This window comes from Tenebrio molitor, chromosome 8 (assembly GCF_963966145.1).
Source record: "Tenebrio molitor chromosome 8, icTenMoli1.1, whole genome shotgun sequence".
NCBI classification, from domain to species: domain Eukaryota; kingdom Metazoa; phylum Arthropoda; class Insecta; order Coleoptera; family Tenebrionidae; genus Tenebrio; species Tenebrio molitor.
Genome location: NC_091053.1, coordinates 10,334,624 through 10,355,784, shown reverse-complemented (window position 1 = coordinate 10,355,784; position 21,161 = coordinate 10,334,624). Strand labels below are relative to the sequence as shown.

Here is a 21,161-nt window from a genome sequence, read left to right as displayed (position 1 = left end):
ATTGAAGATTATTTTGAAGAATCGTGCGTCGTCCTTTATAGGGCTTTGTCCGCAATGGTACTATTGCGGCCAAAAAATTTCGTCCGTCACTTTCAAGGCCTTGACATAAAGTGTAAATTACCCTTAAGCACCAATAACCTCGTTTTTTTATCGTTATTGTCATTTTGACAATCTGTCATTCAGTCTTTCAAGAGTTCCATTTTGTCTCCATTTCTGAAGAATGGACGAAATTGTACTTTTAGGTATACGAAGGTCCATCGAAATCTCAGCTTGGGACATTCCTCTTTGTGCAAGAATTACTATTTTAATTTTATTAAAATTTGATACCAATGGCATTTTGCTTCACTTTCAAAAGTGACAAGTAAAAACATCAATCATAATGACAGTAAAGAATGGACTACATCGATTTTTTTGAAATGACGGAAAAATGACGGACGAAATTTTTTGGCCGCCATAGTACTAACGGACTCCAATTTATATCTGTACCTGAATAGGTACCGGCTGAAGCCTGAGGGAAAAGTTATTAATTATTATAAAACCTCTTCACGTCTAATGTGAAAAAGACACTTATTTTGCACTTAAATGCACTATAGATAGGTAGATATAAAGTAAGCAGGAGTTTGTCATAAGGCCTTTTCAGCAAAGTACCTTATTCTAAGCGAAATTAAACAAATATGAGAAGCCTAAGAACTAAGTCTACAGTCAAGTGAACGAAATCAGTCCCAACTTGAAGAGTTTTGTATAACATTATTTGACAGCGAAACATAGTAAATACGAAATAGTTATTTTTGTATTAAGTTATTTTGTTGGAGCATGAGAATGAGTTTGAAGTCTCGACCTGACGGTCTCGACTAAAAACTCATTCGAATGCGCCAACAAAACAATCATCTTTCGCACGAAATACACACTATTTTTTCTACAACCGCATTTTAAAATTTTTCTTGGATGCTAAAATATTTGTCAAAAAGTAAAATATAACTATTTTAGCATCCAAGGAAACTTTTTGACAAATATTTTTTCACTATAAAAAATGACATACTTTTGATAACGATGCATAAATGTCACGTTTTTTTGACGGTTGTAGAAAAAATAAATTTATGTATAATGTATTTGATTAAAAATATGCTTTCTTAAGTAAATATTGGGTAGGTATTCGGTACATGACCGTATCCCGCATTGTCAGCGGACCAACGCAGGAAACAGCACTCACAGCAGGGAATATTTTCATTAGCGCACGAAATGGGAACGCACGAAACGGCACTAATTCGTCTCACAACTGCAAGGAAAAACTTACATCGAATTTGAGGGTATTTGGTTAGTTGCCCACACGGTCAAAATACTTCCTAGAATTGACCCGATGAAAACAGTTGATTTGCTTATTTTTTATTATTTTGTTGTTATCTATTATTTATTACAATGCTATCTTTGAATAAAAATTCAAATAAAAATGGTTTTATAAAATAAAAGAAAATTTTATTCTAAAAATTGAAATTACACTAAAACGACTGAAAATAGGCATACACAATGTTAATAAAAGTGGCCTTAAAAATAAATTTCACATTTATATCTAGTATGAGAAATGGTAGTTGCCATTTAAAAAAATGAAGTTTTCGACATTTTTTGATTATCAATTTTTAATAATTGCAGTAGACCTATGAAACATAAATAAAATGTCGCTAATAGCGCAAAAAATCGGACAAATCTTTGAGAATTCAATTAAAAAAACCATTTATTTCCAATGGTTCAGGAGTGTTTTTCTTGAAGACCTGCAACACCGCTTTTTTGCGAAAAAAATATAACCTCAAAATGTAGAATGCACCAAAAGCTTTTCAACTCGAGAGACCACGGGTAAGTTTGTGTTGGTCAAATTTGAAAGCAATCGGTGAAAGCGTTTTTGAGTAATCGTGGGAGAACGAAAAGTGGGACAGACAGACGCACAGACAGACATCATTCTAAAAACTTCATAAACGTGTTCAGGGGACTTCAAAACGTAAAGATCTGATGAAATTAGCAATTCGAAATTTTGGACCGATCACAATAACTTACCCATCGGGAAAGTTAAAAACGGCCCCATTTAGCAAAAAAGTGCTGTTTCATCAAAACAGTGCAGCAGTTCACACGTCACTCATTGCGGTGGCTAAAATTCATCAATTAAAGTTTGAATTGCTTTGCCACCTAGCATACTCGCCAGATTTAGTCCCATGCGACCTCCATCTGTTTCCAAATCTGAAAAAGTGACTCTGTGGAAAGAAATTTGCGAACGAAAATGAAGTAATCGACGTTGTAAATGACTATTTTGAGGACCTCGACAAATCGAACAATCAGTCTGGCGTAACGGCCTTAAAGCATCGTTGGAACAAGTGTATTGAGCTAAATAGAGACTATGTTGAGGAAAAAATACAAATCAAACCAAAACAACTTCGTCTTCCTGTTCAGGCCCAGAATATTTCACCCCGCCCTCGTACTTGACTTTTCAAAACTAAAATTATGTTAAAAATTAGTCTTTAACCAAGCAAGGGACACACTGTATTTACTAAAATAATTTTCGCAGAAAAGGACGGTAAATCGCTGGATTAACAGAAGCGAAGACAATTTGCTAGACCGTCCTTTGCAAACAAAGCCAAAAACAGGTAGCCCTCGTGTTTTGGATTAAAATCAGTTGCGAAGAATAAATGAATTTGTGGCAAACATTCCCTTCACTAATTTAGTGCGGATTCGTAAAGCACTGAATCTGAACTGTGGTTTGTCGACAATACGTCTTCGACTTCATGAACCAGGAGTTCACGGAAGGACTCCAGCCACGAAAATTTAGATAACTCTTGCTCAAGCGGAAGCTAGATTACAATTTTGTATAGAAAACCTTAAAGGCGGCCCTACACCAAGGCAACAATTGGCAACATGTTGCCAGCAACATTTTCTGGTGATGTTGCCGGTCGCACAAACCAGGTTGCTGCGACTTTATTCAAAACCTATCCCAAGAAAGTTTTTGGTGTCAGTTAAATGCAGATGACGGAGCCCTTTTTAAAAACTTTACGAGAATGAGTTTAACTGACTTCCATTGTTTGTTAAATAAAGTAGCTCCTTTTATCTCAAAACAAGACACGAACTATCGCAACAGTATTCCTGCTTCTGTGAGATTATTAATAACATTAAGGTTTCTGGCTAGTGGTGATTCGTACAGGTCATTGATGTACTTGTTTAAAGTATCGGATTCAACTATATCTTTAATTGTACCACAAGTTTGTGCGGCTCTAGTGAGAGAATTAAAGGATCTAATAAAGGTAAGTTTTTTTTATAATTAATAAACTACACTGCCCGCCAAAATTATCGCATAATTTCAAAACTCGTGTTTTTAAGCCAAAATGTATTTCCAGTTACAACATTTCCAACTGTAAAGTATTAAAGAAGTAGATTTATAAAAGTAATACACTACAATAATCAGAACACAATAAAGAAATGAAGAAAACAAAAAAATAAAAAAATTCAAATTCGGAGAAAACTAAGAAATTTAACATTTAATAGTGCGTGTTGGCACCCCGTGCCTTTATTACAGCTGCACAACATTGTCTCTTAAAATGAGGTTTTGTATAACTCTTTGCTTAATTTCTTCTCAAACTTGAGTTAAACCCAAAAGCAGCTGATGAAGAGTTGTTGGTGGATTTGGTAACCTTCTAACTCTTTTATCTGTAGGATCCCACAATTACTCGATGAGGTTTAGGTCTGAACTCCTTGCTGCCCATTGCATTTGCCCAATTTCGACCTCACGGAAATAATGCTGCACTATTTCCGCAACGTGCGGTCGACCATTATCATTATCAGGCATAAAAATAAAGTCATCCCAATAAATGGTCGGAATGGAACAATATGAGGTTCCAGAATATTGGTAATGTACGCCGCCGCATTTCGGTTTCCTCTTTCTAGCACCACAAACTCTGTGCGAGCGTCGAAAGTGACACCTGCTCAAACCATAACGGAAACTCTTCCAAAATTGACTTTCGGGATAATGTTACATTGAGCATATCGCTCTCCTGAGCATCGGTTCACCCGCACACGTCTGTAACTGTGATCCAGGCAAAACCTGGACTCGTCAGAGAACATTACAAACCTCCATTGATCCAATTCCCAATCAACGTGATTTTGGGCAAACAGCAATCGTACTTTTCGGTGAGCCGCTGTCAGCTGTGGGCCCCTTGCTGGTATCCTGGGCCTTAAATCGTGTTCAACAAGTCTTCTTCTAACAGTATTTGCACTAATTTGGAACTGATATCTTCCTAAAGTCATAACTTGTAAAGCTGGAGCAGTCAGAGTCCTGTGTCTCAACGACTGTAAAAGCAGAAAACGATCCCGTTGAGCTGTTGTTGTTCGTCTGCGTCCTTGCCCAGGTCTTCTAGAGTATTCTCCTGTCTCGTGAAAACGACGCAAAACTCTAGATACCGTTGACTGGTGCAAATCAAGACCATTTGCAATATCTTGTTGATTAATACCGTCTTCGGCTAGTACAACGATTTGTGCACATTGTTCGGCTGTTGTATGTCATCTTAAACGTTCGTAGGGATTCATTTTCGAAATTTATGACTGAAGGAACCAAAACTTCTTACTAACCGTCTCTCAAATCCACAATCAAAATGCTTTACGAAATTGACCAATAACACTAACACAGACTTTTCATAATAAACAACTTCAGAAGTTATCAGCATGGCGATTTTTGCTACTAAACAAAAGAAATACGATAAAACAAGAGATTCAGCATAAGGAAACCGCAGAAGAAGTAAAATACAAAAAAACTACGGTTCATTTTTACTTTATGCGATAATTTTGGCGGGCAGTGTATTACAGACAGAAAAAAACAGACAATTTAGAACATAATACATACATTTATTCAAAATTATAACAAAAATAATTACTCGAAGGTTAAATACTCAGACAATGTATAACATAATACTTACATTTATTCAAAATTAAAACAAAAATAATAATTAGTCGAAGTTTAAATATTCAGACAGTTCGTTGGCAGTAGCAGCTTCAGGAGAGATATGAGATTGTGTTGATGATGGTGAAGGTGATGGAGTACTGGTGTAGACTGGGGTCGATGAGAAATTCAATTGCTCGGAATAATTGGGACGGTCATACCGACCTAGAGCTGCTTGGAATAAAATATTGTTAATAGCATGTTTAACATATATTTGGGCCGTTGGTTGAAGCTTTCTAAGTTCATTCCCCACATGTTCACCATAAATTGAAAAGTCGTCTCTTTTAGTGCTACTCTTTAAAATAGCATACGCTTCATCAGCACGGCTTTTTTCATCGTTGCCCGTTGGTCGGCTTTTCTTACAAATTGGTTTTTTAAAGATCGGCCGTCGAGGAGTTAACGATTCTTGAGGAATTGGATTGTCAGTTTCGGTAACTTGACCCTGGTCTACAACCTCTGAATTTTGTTCTTCGGGACTATCTTGCACACTCTGAAATATATAATTTTTTTTATATAATAGGTGTAGACCTTTACTGTCTGACCCAGTCTTTACATAAAATTTAAATAAATAAAAAATGGAAACGTATTTTTTAAAAACCCAGTAATGGTATGTATAAATATTTCAGATGCCGACAACTGAACAGGAATGGAAAAAAATTGCCAAAGATTTTCAAGTAACCTGGAATTTTCCTCACTGTCTAGGAGCACTAGATGGAAAACATGTTGTAATGCAATGTCCAGCAAATACAGGAAGTACATTTTACAACTACAAAGGAACTTTTAGTATTGTGCTAATGGCTCTCGTTGATGCAAACTATAATTTTATATATGCACATGTAGGCTGCCAAGGTCGAATATCTGATGGAGGTGTCTTCAACGCAACTCCCTTTTCGTCCTTATTATACCAAGACAAACTTTCAATTCCTAACCCAGAACCACTGTCAGGAAGAATTATTCCCACACCCTATGTTATAGTAGCGGATGAAGCCTTCCCACTTAAAGAAAATATTATGAAACCATATCCTGGTCCTCTGCAACAATCACCAAGGCGAATTTTTAATTACAGGTTATCTCGTGCAAGAAGAGTCGTGGAAAATACTTTTGGTCTATTATGCTCTGTATTTAGATTGTTTAGAAAGCCATTGTATTTGAATGTAAAAAATGCAGAGGTAGTTGTAACTGCATGCATATATCTACACAATTTTCTTCGGAAAAGTGCCACTTCTGCATTTATATATGCACCTCCAGGAACATTTGACTGAGAAACTACCGATGGATTACATATTCCAGGATCTTGGAGAGCAATCACCACAGGTGATACCGGAGTTAGAGACTTACGTCATATTCCTCGAAGAGCAGCTACTACAGCAATCGGAGTACGGGACGAATATAGAAATTATTTTATGACTAACGAAGGAAAAGTACCATGGCAGGAACAATATCAATAATATGTAGGATTTTTGAAGTACGATTATTTAAAAGGTTACGCAATATATGTATTGAGATATTGTTGTTACGTTTTAAAAATCTCCCCAATTTCAAATCCAACGGTTCGCGCCAGAGCGAGCATTTTCTTCCAATATCGTGTAGTCGGGAGCACTCTCGCATTTCAAAGTGAAAATTCACCGGGGTACCTACAGGAGAGCTCGACGTCGAGGAAAGATCTACAGGACACGCCGATCCAGCCCCATTTCTCTGTCAGAGCAGTTTCTTCTGAGGTTCTTTCACCGGAGCGATCCTACCACCGGAGCGACGGAGCACGAAGTCAAGTCCACATCACCGTCAGAGGGGCAAAATTCGCATTACCGTTTAATTTTTTTTTAGAATTTGAAACATTAACGGTAGATTTTTATACCTGTTTCACCAGCCTTATCTCGACTTCAGAGCTCGTAGGCGATAAGACCGGTTGGAAACTTTTTCACTGAGTTTGTCGTTTTTCTCTTTTTTTGTATACTTTGTATATACTTACTTTGTTTATATGTATAGTTTTCACTGGGAAGCGAGTACTGGGACATTCTGTATAGCTTCTTCATTTAATCTTTTGTCTTTGTTATTTGGTGTATTATATTATTTATATGATATATCAACGAGAATCAATATTTAATTTATTTTCTGTAAATATAATATAGGAGGGTGTCAAGCCAGGTCCAAGTGTCTTTTTTACCCGCTACCTCCGGTTCGCGTTTAGATTATTTCTGTCGCCGGGCAAAGTCAAGTTAATGAAATAAATTAACATTACTTAGGCCCGGTATTTCAGTCGTGGGTTAAACCAAATAAAAATGGTTAACTATTAAATTACCTGGTTAGGGGTATTTCGGTGTCGGGTTGGTTCTGATCAAGGTTAAATTTAACTGGAAAGTTAACCCAGGGGATAACCTGCTTTTTCTCGATTAGACATGCGCATTACTCGTGCCAAAAGTGCGGCGCAGAATTATTTGTTTTTCTGTTTTGGTAAGTTTAATATTATTAGCACTTATAACGGCTATTTCGCATTTTGAAAAAATGGACAGTCGTCGAAGATCCAAAAATTAGAGTTTGATATAAGCATTGTATTTACATTAAAATGTTAATTGTGAAATTCAATTTAATTTGATCTTACAATAGGTATTATCTTTGATTTTATATTACTAGATTGGCCACCTAAATGGAAAACCGTATGCAAGAAATTTTACTTTTGGATGCCACTGATAGAGAGCGTGGCAATCAACGAAACAAATTTTTACAGTCGACCGAATGAATTTGTGAGCACTAATTAGAGTTGATGAATATTCAGGCGAGCGGTTCTTTCTTTGCAACTTTTCACAGAATCACAGACACAGCGTACGCTATCAAGGGCCCAGCCAAGCCAAGTAGTGGAGCAAAATCGGACTGAAATTATGACTTCTAGTGATTCCAAGGTATAACTAAATGAGACCGATACTATCTTGTAGAGGACATTTTGGGACATAAGGAATGGTCATTTACAACTTTTTTTAATAAGACCGAACTTTGAAAACGGCTTTTATACGTAGTTGAGGTGTAATCCGAAACACTACGTTTCTCGTAACATTTAACGCTGTGTTAATTCAACTATTGAAGCTATAATTATGATTTTCTGTATATTTATACTAAAAAGTACAGCGCTTCCAATAGGGAATTGGAAATTTCGCAAATATTGAGAGTTTTGAAAAAAATAATTAATAAATTTAGATGAATCAAAAATGCGCATAGTAAACTTCACTCTGCTGGGACCTATGTGAAATGTTGAAAATTTCGATACACATGCAGCGAGTCAAATGTAACTAAGATATCGGAAAAGTTTTTTAAAAAAGAATTAATTCGGTGGTCTGTATACTTTTTGAGAAAATAATTATTTTTTATTCGACGAGTGAACGCGCGGCAGCTTCTGGCAGGCAGAAATAACCCGGCACGCGTATTTAGTCTTCTATATCGATATAGATAGAGAGTGTAGCCGTGTAAAAACAATAATTGTAAAGTTTTGAGTAGGTAATATTTTTGTATTTTTACTAAAATTTACCTACTTTAAATGCTTTCTTCTTCGTTATCCTCATCCTCATATAAACAAGAAACATTGTTCTGACATTTTTTGCAAGAACAATCACTGCAGCATTTTAAGCCTTCCTTCATGCACATGTATGTACAATTATTGTTTTTTTTTTTAAGAAGGATAGATAAGCTATGGTAGATACTTTCACACCATTACCAAAAAAGGTTGTGGTATCAGGAAATAATTTCCACGCAAAATTAACATCTTGGGAGTAATCATAATCTTCAGAAGAACAAAGTACGGGGTCATTATAAATGATTGTCTCATCGCAATAGGCGTTGGTGACGTAATTGAATGTGCCGCAAGCTTTATAACATGAGTGAGACTAGCATCCCCGATAGGTAGCGCTGCTGGCGGTAGTGTAAATTTGTCTACACTAGTACTAGTACACTATTGTCTAATGTTGCGAAGCTAGAGGCACATCCCAAATTTGTGTGGGTTTTCAACGCCAACTGCGATGGGACAATCATTTATAATGATCCTGCATATAAGGTGCTGCTTTTTTTCGGTTCCGGTCTTTTATTAGGCTTATCAGATTTTTCAATATTCTGAAATGACACTCCAATGTGTCAGCCTTTAAAAGGAATATTCAATTACTTTAGGGATTTCATTATTTGGTGTTAAACTATCACATTTTTCTTGAACAAAGACCAAAGCGGTGGGTGGTATTTTTGTCGTCAATATAGTTTACTGAGGTCACTTAGTATAAAAGAAATAGTTAACTTTCCGCCCTCGAATAAGGTTAGGAATGCGCATATTACAATACGATTCCGAATGAAAATTGCATTTCAGGTTGTTGCGCCTTCATTTCCAATCCCGCGGGACGGTATTGTAGGTAAACAGTTTCTTAAAGAAAAGGATCTAAACATAAATTTGAAACGACAAGTAATTTTTGATAGGGAAAACTTACGAGTAGATTCAATAATTCATGATAAAGAAAGTAAGAAAGAACCGGAAATCATCCAGCCGTTTGTTTTACCGCCCAGGTGTGAAAAAATATGCGAAGTCGAAATTGACCGACCTGATGGAGATTATGTGATAAATTCTTCAAAATTTGATAATTCTGTTTTAATGGCCAGCGCGATAATCAAAGTAAATAACAATAAATCATGTGTTGCGTTTTTAAACCCGAATGAGTCTGAAACAAAAGTCGATGAGAGGTATCTGTACACGTCGAGTCGTTGAATCAATTTAATTGTTTTCATTTTAACGAATCCGGAAATTCTTCAAATAATCATACTTCAAATGTACTTGAGAGAGAACAAAAGATCGTAGAAAATTTGCGCCTGGAACATCTGAATTCGGAAGAACAAAAACAGATAACTGATATTTGCTTAGAATATTCAGATCTATTTACTTTTAAATCGAAACCTTTGAGTGAGACAAAAAGTATCAGTCACCATTCCAATGGCCCCAGCGCAAACACCAATTAAATTAAAGCCTTATCGACTTCCACACGCTCAACAAAGTAAAATAAATCGACAAGTTCGGACAATGCTTGAAAAAGGTGTTATTGAACCTAGCACCAGCCCGTGGAATTCCCCTTTGTTAATCATACCGAAAGAATGATGCATCTGGAGAACAGAAATATAGAATTGTCGTGGATTTCAGGAAAGTAAATGATGCAACTTTAGGCGATGCTTATCCTTTACCCAATATAACTGACATATTGGATCAATTAGGTAGAAGTCGTTATTTTACAGTCTTAAATCTCGCATCTGGATTTCACCAGATCCCCATGGATCCTAGACGCGGAAAAAACTGCCTTCAGCACACCTTTTGGACATTACCTGTACAGACGGTTACCGATGGGTTTAAAAGGAGCTCCCGCTTGTTTCCAAAGACTAATGGATCATGTTTTAATCGGTATTCAAGGTATTAAAATCTTTTGTTTATTTAGACGACATTGTCATTTATGCCGATAATCTGGATCAGCACAAAGTTAAATTACGAGATGTTTTTGGTAGACTCCGTCAACATAATTTAAAATTACAACCAGATAAATGCGAATTTTTGAGGAAAGAAGTCAGTTATCTAGGTCATTTGGTAACAGATAAGGGTATTCGACCAGATCCTGCTAAAGTAAAATGAAGGGGTTGGAGCAAAAAGGGTATAAGTGACTTTTTTTTATTTGTGGAGATAAGTACTTATTCATCTCGTTAAATGAAATTTCTTTACTGCATAAAGGGTTTAAGTGCTATTGGCAATCAGAATCGCCATGATTTGGTCAGATCTGTAACCTTGTTAACCGTTTCAACTTATGCTTCCTGCAATAGAGGTATAAGTGCACTTATACCGTTTTTGCATTAATCAAAATGTATTTTGTGCCTTGCATGCGTTGTAAATGTTCGTTAATGTTTTAGTAGTAACAGTATAGTTCATCCGTATTAATAACTAAGTTAACCGTGGTTATATAATGTAAGAATAGATAGTTATATTTTAAAACATCTAAGATAATGGCCAGTAATGAAGGTAAGACATTAATTAAAATGTTGAGGTTAAATCTTTATGGTATATTTTTCAGATGAATATAACTTAGAATCAGACCCAGACAACCCGTATCATACCGATGAAGATGAAGAATTTCTTCCAAGTAGTAGCTCATTATCTGAAAACTCAGCGGAAAGCGCAGAACAATCAGGAACTGAAACTCAACATGCTGCAAATGATCACATTACACCTAAAAAAACAAGAAAAAGAAAAGTATGCATATCTGAATGGAAAAGAAATAACAAGAAGAAACTTAGAACTGAGGGAAAGCGTCACATACGACACAGGGGGTAGAACACCGAGAAAAGCAGCTACAAATATTTAATCACACATGCAGGTATAAATGCAACGAAAACATTTCTGAAGCCAATAGGCTGGCATTTGAAAAATGTTACAAAGGCAAAGATCTAATAAGTCACGCAATTTCTCTACAAAAATTAAATACAATCGGGAAGCATCTAAGTGGTTAACCGAAGATGATCTAGAGCGGTTATTGTACGATTCGGATGAAGATATAGACGAATGGGCCTTGCTCACAAAAGACGACGAGGCCTCATCGGAGCAAGAGGTGGAAGATGAAGAGCTCGAGGACCGAAATTTAGGAGAAGACGATGAAGGAACTGCTGATGAACAGGAAGAATCGCGTCAATCACCAGCTTCTCAACCTCTGTCCTCACCACCGCCACCGCCATCAACCTCAGTAATTGATTGGCAGAAAACCGGTGATTTAGTGAATTTTCAGTTTGAGAAAACGGAGCAGTTTTTAGTACCGTATCCAGGTAAGAATTTATTTCTCTAAAATCTTACTTGTTATTGTGGAACAAGACAGTACTTTCTTTTCAATATCCTACAGAATGCATATTAGGGATTATAGGGTCTTGAGCAGGTACTTGTAGCTGATACCTGGTGGTTGGGTTTCTGGTTTATACGATATTATCTTGTTTCTAATAGAATGTAAATTCTCAATAAGCCACAGTTTTATACCTGCTTTTGGGTAAAATTTTAGTACGCATTGCTCGTTTGTTTTTGTTACATAGCTCTCAAATATTTAAAACTGGTTGTTCAAAATTTACTTTTATTTCAGGAGATCAGCCAATGGACATTTTCAATCTACTGTTCGATGAACAAATATGCGCTTTAATTGTTGAAGAAACAAATAAACAAGCCGAAATTGTTTTTTGCAACGAGGGTCGGCCGAACATGCTAGAATATCGCGTTGGAGGCCAGTTACAACGAACGAATTCAAAGTTTTTCTGGGTTTACTTTTCCATATGGGGACCATTCAGCTGCCACGATTGGAAGACTACTGGAAAACCAATCGACTTTTTAACATTGCGATTTTTCGAGAATCAATGGGTCGCGATAGGTTTCTTTCAATTTTACGTTGCTTGCATTTTGCGCCAAATCCACCCGCAGGCGTTAACCCAGAGAACCGCTTGTTCAAAATAAAGTCCCCTAATTGATTATTTTAATAAAAAAATGCTGGATATTTATTATCCACAACGAAATTTATGCATTGATGAATCCATGGTTCTTTGGCGAGGGCGTCTAAGCTTTCGTCAATACATCCCAAATAAAAGACATAAATACGGGGTAAAATTTTACATGTTAACTGAACCATCAGGGACCATCATTAAATTTTTAATATATACAGGGGCACTAGAGGATTTTGGAGGTGTAGGGCATGCGGCAAATGTAGTGCTGCATTTGTTGCATGAAAAACTGGATGTAGGATATGCCATTTATATGGACAATTTTTACAATAGTTATAATTTGGCAAAACAATTATTAGACAGAAAAACCTATAGTACGGGCACTTTGCGGGTCAATAGGAAAAATACACCAAAGCAAGTTACAACGGCAAAACTAAAAGCTGGGGAAACTGTGGCCAACTATGCCAACGGTGTACTGGTGGCAAAATGGAGAGACAAAAGAGACGTGACTTTTATCAGTACCGAATTTGAAAATCGCTTGGTTGATTATTTCGATAAAAGAGGTAATTCGAAATCAAAACCGTTACCAATTTTAAAATATAATGAAAATATGGGCGGTATTGATCGACAAGATCAATATCTTTCATATTATCCGTGTCACAGAAAAACTTTGAGATGGTACAAAAAAAATAGCATACACATCTTTCAGTTGCTACTGTTAAATTCATTTTTTTTTTTTATAAAAAATATACGAATCCGCGCATGTCCTACGATTTTAGATTAAATATTATAAAAAATTTGCTTCCAGAAAAACCTGTAGAATATTCTCCAACAGTCCTAACACATTTTGTAAGTCATTGTCCGCCTAGTGCTAAAGGCAAAACTCTGCGGAAACGTTGCAAAAATTGTTACCAAAAAGGGTTGCGGCACGACACAATTTACGAGTGTAAGGTTTGCAAAGCCGGTTTTTGTTTAGAACCCTGTTTCGAAGAATTTCATCGAAATTTAACCAGCTAAATTGTTCTTTTGTTTGTTTTTTCTTGTAATTTTTCTGTGCATCATTTATTATATTTTTTTGTTTTTTTAATTGTAATTTTTCTGTGTTATTTTAATCATCTTTCTTTTTTTTGTTAAATTAATAAACTAACTATTGATAAAGTTTGATGACGTACCATATGCGTTTTTCAAAATAGACACACAATATATGAAAAAAAATATTTTTAATCATATTCTCTATTTATATTTTGAATTTCATGATACTACAAAAAAAAAGTTAGTGAGCACTGGGGGTTCGAAAGCTATATTTGGTTAGCAGCGAACGTGTTAAATGAAGCCAGTACTAGTATACCAGAAATTGTTTTAGAAATTATAGCACCCATATTAAAAGCAGAGGACCCAAAAAAATCGCGGAAAAAGACCCGCAATTCGAGTTCCATTGTATTGACAAGTACACCAAATTTAGGAGAAATTAACGAAAAATATAAATATGAAACGAAAAAAAGAAGAATGAGAGACAATCTAAATCTGTAGAGGAAGATTTTGGACAGTGACAGCGAAGATGAATTTGGCAATATTGTGGAAGATGAAGATGAGAATGAAGCCCCTTGCATTTACTGTAACAGTTTCTCAAAAGCTGGGGAACTTTGGATTAAGTGCCAGTCGTGCCAGAAGTGGAGTCATACCGAGTGCGCGGGTGTACCAAGAACCCCAAAGCAGTTCATCCGTGACATTTGTAAACCATAAAGAGGTATGTCATTTTATCCGACATAGTTAGAGAATTGAGATTTTTTTTCTTAAGTATTTTTACTGTTTCATATTGGAGTATTAAATGTTTATTTTACGACTAATTTATTTTCAAAACCTTTGAAACTATGGGGCAAAATAGATTGGGTATGCCATTTTAGGCCAGTTACTCCTAATGTAAAAAAAAATTAAATCACGATTTTGTTCAATACAGAACGTCAGGAAACTGCTGGATTCGTGTCCTGGCGGAGAACTAATAAAGGCCAGTTACGGAAAAGATTTTTTGAGATCAAAACTATGTAAATTAATTATTAAAAACGAACTAAAAGAAAACTTTCAAAGAAGGTTCCTTATCCCTCACTGAATAATATGCCTTTATCTAGTTCCACGTAACTTACTTTTTAGAATAATTTCGGCTCGCTACATAGAATTGGTCGACGAGATTAATCAAGTATTCCTGCATGAAAGACCACGTTCCCTACGCGAAAAATCCGGGAGGCCATCCTAAAGCAGCCCGGGGCACATGCTGGTCAACATACATAAAATATGCGTAAAAATTTCAAAAAATATGGATTGATTTGTAGCACTGAAAATAGTACTGCTAGTGCTAGTAATTAAAGTGATGATGGTGTCGGTGAAGCTCATCAAGGTATATTTCAAACTTTATAATTTGGGAAGAATTTGTTCATCATTAATATCGCTATTTTTTATAGATGATCTGCAGCGGTTAAAAAACAATAGTCTGCCATTTACAATAGTAGCAGAAAAATGGAAAAATACTACAAAAATAAGAACCGATCAATTTCCTCAAACAATCAGTGACTACTATAGATTATTTAGTTCCTTAAAAAATCCATCGGGACACCTATTACTTGAAATAGACTTTAAGAATTTATTTCCCGGAAAAGAACATTGCCTAATCAATAAATGTAGTTCTCTTTCCAAAATAATTTTACGAATATCGGAAAATCGAAAAGATAGATTTTTGAAGGATATTATATCAAAATACAAACAAGAACACAATATTACGAATAATTGCAGTTTACATAATGTTTCTTAAAATCCTAAGCTTAAAAATAATTGCGGATGAAATCTTTTCTTTAACGATTTTGCCGCTACTGTTTCATTCAACCACCATTAAAAGTAAAGGTCCCGGAAAACAATGACTTCAGTCAGAGATTGAAATTCAAAGTGGCTTTCTGCTTCATATTAAGGTGGTACAATATATCGTCGGCTTTCTTTAAAAACCGTGTAAGTATGTCTAATTAGCAATTTTTTTCTGGAAAACTGTTTCAAATTCTTATTTTTTATCTTAGCTCTTTGGAGTAAAGTGCAAAAAATGTGTATTAAAGTTTTGTATAGTATTTTATCAAAACACTCTGCTGATTGTATTATGAAACGTAATTAAATAATTAATAATTATTTAAATAAATGAATAATCAAAATGGGACTTACACGGTTTCTAAAGAAAGCCGACGATATTTTCCAATAATAGCTTAATCAAACCCAATTTTACAGGATATTACAGAACTAGAGAGAGAATTAACCATAAGGGAACAAAAATATCAACAATTTGGATCTCGAACTCAGAAGAAATTGGAGTAATTCTTAGGAACTCAAACCCGTTGGAATGGTGGAAAAATGAAGGGGAGAATTTCTCTAATATAAAATGGTTAGTTCCCAAATATCTGGCTTGGCCGCCCGAGCGTGTTTTATCACAAATGAACGTCGTACAGCTCTATAACCAAAACTGGACTGGTTATAGTTTGTCCAGCGAGAGAAAAAAAAAAATTATTGAAGCTGGTAACGGAAACGCTCCTTAAGAACAAAGTGACAATTTACGACTTTTTTTCATCTGGAGAGAGGGCGAAACTTAAAATATACCGTCAGTTCCAATCAGAGTCAGTCAGAATTACACTTTCTTTGCATATTGTGCATCCCAGTTCTGAATTTGTGTACGAGTTTGGTTAAATACAATAGGAACATTGTTTTAAAACTTCTGATTTGTAAATAACAGTGTTAATATATTTAAACACAAACTTTATTGAAAGCACATGTGTTCCTAATAAAATAATACTGGACAGGTAAATATAGTATAGTTTGTCCAGCGAGAGATTGGTTGACATAAAAATCACTAAATTCTACGTAGAGAAAGTATTGTATTGCATAGCGTACGTAAAATTTGAAATACATCCTTCAAGCAGTTACATTTTTGCACTGAAATTATGCTCTAATTAATGTATCCTAGTGCATTTTGCAGTGTTGGGTTACAAGCCTACAATTTAAAGTCTCCCAATCTCTCGCTGGACGAAGTATACTAGTGCTTTCCTTTATATCTTTAAAGTTTTTTTTTCAATGCAGCGGTTAGTTTCATTTATTTCGAAAATGTCAGAGGAGAAAAAGAAACCGTCTGGCTCCTTTTATAGAAAAAGTAAAGTCAAAAGAGCAGCAGAAGCCACGTTGCAAGCCAAAGCCTTAAAAATACTTTTGAAAACGGAAACAATATCTCAGACTCAAGACCAAGCTCAAGTAGAACGTCTTGAGAGTCAAAATGAAAAAGAAGAAGGGCAAAAGGATGTTGACTTGTTGAGATCGAATTGCCTGAAATATGTATCCGAAAAAGACGTTAATGTAATAGATAAATACTTGCCACAAGTTATAGAAGAGGTAATTTTCTTAAATAACATTTTGTTAAATATAATAACCAAACTGTTTATACGGTTCAAACTCAAAGAATTGTGAATTAATATTGTCACCTGAAATTGTCAGGAAATTGGCCTACACGCATAAGTGATCGTTAACGTTAAGATCAAATTTTTATTAAACGTGGACCAGTTCAACTTACAAATGAACAGTTTACAATTAACGCAGGATGACGCCTATTCACTGCTAATAATTATTGAAGACGACTATGCAACGGAGAAGATATTTTACGTGTTTGGCTAATTTATTCAAGAACAAAAGTTCGATTTTTATTTTTGCTGTCGCCACTTTAGTTGTGTTCGAATTTCTTTTTCTTCAAGTACGGGATTTTCAGACTGGAAACACGTGAAAGCCTTTCCATTATGGACTAACTGCGCCAACGTTTATGTTTAGGGAAAACAATTGACGCAGAAAATCAAAAAATTATAGAAAATGAAGCACGGCGTTGGACGTTTAATTTCCATAATTAAATTTCTCGCTTCTCAAAATATATCTTTTCGCGGCAATACCGATAAATAATATGCTAGAGCCAATGGAATTTTTTTTAAATTACTCGAGGTTATCGGTAAATTTGATATTGTAATTGGTGAGCATGTCCGTCGTATAACCTCTAAACAAACCTACTTAGGCAAGGACATCCAAATCGAAATAATTAGTATACTTGGGTCAAACATAAAGAACAAGGTAGTCAGTGACGTTTTAAAGTCCAAGTATTATACGATCATGTTGGATTGCACTCCCGATATAAGTCAAGTCGAACAAATGACATTAACTATTCGATTTGTGCATGCCGTATCGGAGGAAGAAATCTCTGTAAAAGAATGTTTTTTGGGATTTATACCAGTGAATACTTCAACGGATGAAGGCTTGACAGACATTTTATTACATGAATTAAGACAACCGAATATTCCGTTGTGTAATATGCGTCGACAAGAGTACGATAGTGGGTCCAATATGCGAGGAAAGCACTCTGGAGTACAAAAAACAAAAATTGGCAGAAATGAGAAGACGAAATGATTTATTAGAAGAAAAAAACAGACTAATGCACAATCATGTTGATATGTTCTAACTAAATCTGGGGTAGACCGGGGCACATTGTAACACGGGGTATATTTGAACAGTCTATATAAAATAATAAAGATACCGTTTAGCATCGGCAACCAGGGGCACACACAGTGTTGCCAGATTGGGCGCTTTATCGCAAATTGGGCGATTTTCGAAGATAAATAATTGCGCTTACTTTTATCCAAAAAGCGCATACCGCAATTTGGGCGATTTCTTCAAAGAAACTCACATTTATTTTTCCCTCTTTTTTTCATATCCAGTTATCCAATTTGGCGCGATTCCCGATCTGTAACGCTGCAACCGTCACGACACTCTACTGTCGCTCTCTCTTTCTCTCTCCCTTTCCGAGTTTCCAGTTTCCACAAGTGTGTGTTCTGTGGTTTCCACATTTCCACCACTCTCCCGTTAGTGTTAGTCCTGTTCCCTGTTGCGGCGTTGTGTTTTGTTGTGTTGTGGACGTGGTTGTTGATTGCGCCATTTTGATTCCGTGTGTCATTTGTCATTGACTCATCGTGTTTTCTAACCCAATTTCAGAGGGACAGCATCCGCCAATAGAGAACCAACCATTTTTTTTCACGGTCTTATCTCGGCGAGGTCTCGGCCCGCGATAAGACCGATCAACGAAGTTCTTATACCATCTTTCGATGTTTTTTTTTTTGTTTGTTCAAGATTGGATTACTTTTGTTTGAAAACTTTACCATTACTATTATTTAATATTTTCTATTGTAATTGTAGCTTCAATTTTTTAGTCAGAATTTTTTTTATTGTTAATAATTTTTAATTTTGTAAACTTTATCAATTTTATTATTATTATTATTATTATTACACCACCCAACAGACATGTAGTCCAATTAGAGGGTAGGAAAACCAAAATCAGTATATTAATCTGTATTGAAGCACATCCCCTTTATGTCTCTAATAGTGCAGTTGAAAATATCGAGGGAAGGTAACTTATTAGAATTGTGACACATCATGAAGAGCGGAGAAAATTTTTGCGTATTAATGCGAGGAGTATCCATATAAAAAGTCAACTGATTTCTGGATGCCATCCTAGGTACATGAAAATTAATTTTACCCAGCAGTTCAGGACAGTCAAAGACGTTGTTAATTAGTCGATGTAAAAAAATAAGGGAATGGCAAACGCGGCGATGCAAAAGACTGTCTACATTCCAACGACGTAACAGGTCATGTTGTGGATGGCCGTTCTCTGGATAAGTACCATCAACTTTGAAACTCAAGTACTTTAGAAGACGTCTTTGTATTTTCTCAAGATCCTCAATCTGTGACTTATAACCAGTAGACCAAACCACACTTGCATATTCCAATTTCGATCTCACGAAAGCAAAATACAGACGTTTCACAGTATCAGTATTATTGAAACTTCGAGAGTTTCTGATGACAAACCCAAGAGATCTAACCGATCTGGTAACCATGCCCTCAACATGATCTAAGAAGGACAAGTTACTGTCGAGAGTTATTCCTAGATCAACATGTTTTGTACAGCGTTGTAGGTCTGAGATGTCAAGAGTATAGTGATTTTAAGTTCATTATAGCGAGGTCTGGGGTAAGATTGGTATCATTCTCCCTCTCCTTCTGTTTGCGTTCCAGCGGCGCCGTCTTCGGTCAAATTCCTGGTCACGACCGAAATCGTTATTTTATTCGGCCATAGGGCCGGATAGAAAAATATAACGTAACAGTACTAAGGGTCGAATTCATAGTCACTGAGCTAAAGCTGAGTCAATTCTTAACTTACATGAGTGAGTTTCGAACTTAAGTTAGTGATTGCTATTCAAAAAATAAGCAAGGGCGCCACTTATTCAAGATAAGTTCTAGCTTGGCTTAGATTTAATTTTACGATTACGGCGATGCGCTTGGTGCGCGCATGTCCAGTACCATGGCAACCATCGCGAAAACAATTTTGTTTTTAACATTTGACAGTTGTTTGAAAGTTTGTTATTAGTTTTCTGTGCGAAAGTTTTCAAAATATTATGGCCGAAAAGAAGAAAATTTTGTTTGCCCGAGAAGAAAAGGAGCTTTTGTTGGGTCTTGTACAAAAATATAAACATGTTGTGGAAAGTAAAGAGAGTGATGTGATCTCCAAGGCGGATATAGCAAAAAATCAATTGGTTTTTCAAAAAAGGATGCAGGTGTTGGAAGAATTTCTAAAAGAAAAAAGAACTCTTGAGCTTCACTTGCTTAAAAATATGCTTAGTACTCCTAAATAGTTTAGTTTAATTGCATTTAATTTGTTCCAAACATTAATAAAAATAATTTATGAAAAATCTCTTTCTGTGAAGGCAGTTTTATTGCATTTCCCATAAGATTTTCAGGCAATGGTGGGTCTTGTATTTGCTGGAGGATCGCCTTCTTCCTCTTCCAACCAAAGATCTCCATGCATGATTCCTAGATTATGTAAGACCGCACAGGCAGTTATAATCCTCAAAATGTTACCTATTTTGTACTGAAGTTTGACGTGGAGACATGGAAATCTTCTTTTGAGTTTTCCATTTATTCCTTCTATGATCTGCCTTGTTCCTTTTAGGGCATTGTTATATATTTCCTGTGCTTCATTAACAGGATTTAAAACAGGTGTATACAAATAATTTGTTTGTGGATATCCGCTATCTCCAAGTAGAAGCCCTGGTATCTGTCTTCTTTGAAATTGTAGTTTTACGGAACTGTTTTCAAATATCCTTGAATCATGGGTTGAACCTGGCCAACGGACGACAATATCCAAAATTTCAAGTTGTGGTCCTCCAACTATCTGGACATTTAAAGAGAAATACGTTTTCCTGTTTCGGTAAATTTCTGCCCTAGGGCCTCCAGGACTTTGAATAGGGATATGTGTTCCATCAATTACCCCTGTCACACCAGGGAAACCCGCAATTTGATAGAAGAATTGGCGATTAGCATCCAATTGGGCCTGGGTTCTTGGAAACTTTATGACTTGACCTATATGTTTCGACAGCTGTTCTGATGTTGTGTTTATGATACGGCATACAGAAGATTGGCTAATTTTGCTTAAATCACCGCATACAAGTTGAAAGCTTCCAGTTGCATAGAATCTCAGTGCAGTAGTAATTTTAATAATTGGTGGTACCGGGAGACCTCGCTGATTTGGTGGATCATTTGCGAATACTAGTGGCATGATAATGTTCAATACGATTTCTTTGTAAAATCTGTATCGCCTTCTGAATTCATTATAATTGTA

The 21,161-nt window shown here is 35.8% G+C and overlaps 1 long non-coding RNA gene across 1 annotated transcript in view; it reads right to left on the bottom strand.

Moving 5' to 3' along the window:
* Window positions 1–5,335: 5,335 nt before the first annotated feature.
* LOC138136871 (uncharacterized) overlaps window positions 5,336–21,161 on the bottom strand; it is a 33,794-nt gene continuing 17,968 nt past the window's right edge. The window contains exon 3 of the long non-coding RNA XR_011161464.1: window positions 5,336–5,459. This is a non-coding gene — a long non-coding RNA (uncharacterized lncRNA). The remainder of the gene's footprint in view (window positions 5,460–21,161) is intronic.